Raw genomic sequence first — 2,491 nt, forward strand, 5'->3', positions numbered from 1 at the left:
TTTTTTTTCATAACCACCTTGGTTTTTTTTTGTTGTTGTTGTTTTCTTTTTTTATTGTTTAAAGTATTATGAATAGTAGTGCATATGTCTCCTTTTTTTCCTAATTGACCTTCCCCCAGCCTCCCCTACCCCTCGGCACATGCTCTCATCCCCCTCCCATTGTTCTCTAACAGGAAAGAGAAGGGTGGAGAGTAGCATAAACTAGGAAAAGGTTCATCTTCAGATAATTTGGTGAGTGGATGTATTTCCCTGTTTGTCTTTGTAATTGCTCCTCCCAGAACCTCTTTTATAGATGAGGAAAGCAGTGATTAAAATAGCTTTTCATGCAAATGGAGTCCCCAAATTGATAATCTGGTTTTAAAGAATTGCTCTGGAATTCCACATGAATTTAGAAGGGAAGCTGCCCTGGCACACAGATGTGAACATGAATCAATGAGGAGACACAGTGGGTTGCACTGAGTGAAGATGCTCAGTACTGACAGTTTTCTCCCTGACCTGGCCCTAGTCATCATTTCTCTGCAACTCGCCGATCAGCTAGGCCATAAAAACCTTAATAACCAGCTGAATCTTTTTGCAAAGAGGGCATGAAGCCTCAGGCTTCTTTAATCTTCTGGTGCAGGGGAAACAAGTGACAGGGCGGCCTGTTCTTCCATGAATAATATTCCCATCTTGTTGTCTCTTCTCACACATGCTACACGTCTGCAAGATATTCTGTCAGTCCTCCATATTTTCTGTATTTGTTCTCTGCTCCAAAAGGCCCGTGCTTGAGATGTTCTGAGAATTGTGAGGGAAATCCAATAATCCTGCTGAGCTGCAGGAATCAAGAAATTTGGGTTTTTCTTCCTTTCCTTATAGATCTTTGGCTCTAACCACTAGCGCCAAAATGGTTTGTTGGCAATACAGGACATCAATTCCTTCATTTTCCTTCTTTACAGGAGTGGCAGTGATAACAAGAATGAATAGATAATGGAATGGGTTCACTTACAATATTGATCTTTCCTCAGGGCCTAGCAACAGAAACATTTCTTGTTTGGAGAGTTCAGTTTCTGGCACTCAGTTATACAACCACATCTTCAGAAACAACTACTCTATCAGTGTCATTACTTAAGGATGGAAAGTCCTCAATGTTATTTTTTACACCTCTATCACCTTTCTGTCATTTACATTCCCTATTTTTTTCACTTGTTTGGTCAGTATTTGCAGCTTCTACTTTTATTCCAGTACCGAAGTGCTTGAATACTGCCTCATTCAAAATCCACACTTCATCCCAAGTGTCCAAAACAATGGCAGGACCTACCCCCACTCTAGGATCTCTGCATTTATGAGGTGAACTAGGCAACATGGGAATACTGCCTTCTTCGGCTCTTTTCCTGGTATTGGAACTTTCCTCAGAATATCCATGCTATGACCCTGCAGTGGTGGTGACAATATTCATTCTTACAGTAATATAGAGAGGGCTTGGACCTTTCATGGAGAAGCTCTTAATTCCAAGTAGTTCTCCTAAAAAGATATCCACCACAGCATACCATACGCTGCTTCACCATTGTATGCTGGCCTAGATAATGCATGACTACTCAAATGATGAACATTTTACTTTTGCCACCTGCAAAAATTCCAAAGGTGCCAGTGTTATTGTACCTATTGTACACATAAAATCAATCTGTCTGATTTGGTCTGGGGAGAACCTGGAGGCATTATCAGATGTAGAACACGTGGATGGAACTGGAAAATGATGTCATTTTGGAACTGAAGAACTTGCAATCTGTTGACCAAAACTTATAGCTACTCCATGCACTGCTCCTCAGCTGAATCTGAAAGGTGCCAGCCATGGGTCCTATTGACTCAGCAACATTTTGATACTGTGAGTAGCTTAGCATTTTTAAGAGACACCTTCCCTGAAACAATCTTCATGCTCTTCTGTACTGGGTTGAATAGAGTCCCCCACTCTAAATTTACATCTGCCTGGAACCTTGGAATGTGATCTTACTTGGACACAGGATCTTTGCAGATATAATTAGTTAAGATGCAGCCATACTAGGTTAGGGTGAATAACAATGCAATGACTGCAAGACACATGGAGAAGAGGGCATGTGATGATAGAGGCAGAGATTGGGGTGATGCATCTACAAGCCATGGATTACCACAGTTTGCTGTCTACTGCCAGAAGCCAGGAAGAGGCCTTTCTTTATAAGGACAATGTGAGTTCGGGTGCTGGGCCTCCAGAAGTGTGAAGAAATAAATTTCTATTGTTTTAAGCCACCCAGCTTGTAGTATTTTTTGTGGCAACCATGGAAAACACACATTTGCTTTCATTGTCCAAACTTTTAATTATTTACAAATTCTCTCTAAGTTCCACAGCAGTGAGAAGAAGCTTAGTGTTGTGGTTCAGTGGAGTGATTCTGAAACCAGATTAGTTGGGTTTCAATCTTGACACTACCACTTATTAGCTGTGTGACCTTGAACAATGTAACCCAGTGCACTCTGCCTCAGT

At 41.2% G+C, this 2,491-nt stretch overlaps 1 pseudogene; it reads right to left on the bottom strand.

Moving 5' to 3' along the window:
* Positions 1-534: 534 nt before the first annotated feature.
* On the bottom strand, positions 535-1,739 carry LOC102247106 (annotated as a pseudogene).
* Between the last annotated feature and the right edge of the window lie 752 nt (positions 1,740-2,491).

The sequence above is a fragment of the Myotis brandtii genome, unplaced genomic scaffold, assembly GCF_000412655.1.
Source record: "Myotis brandtii unplaced genomic scaffold, ASM41265v1 scaffold490, whole genome shotgun sequence".
Taxonomy (NCBI): Eukaryota; Metazoa; Chordata; class Mammalia; order Chiroptera; family Vespertilionidae; genus Myotis; species Myotis brandtii.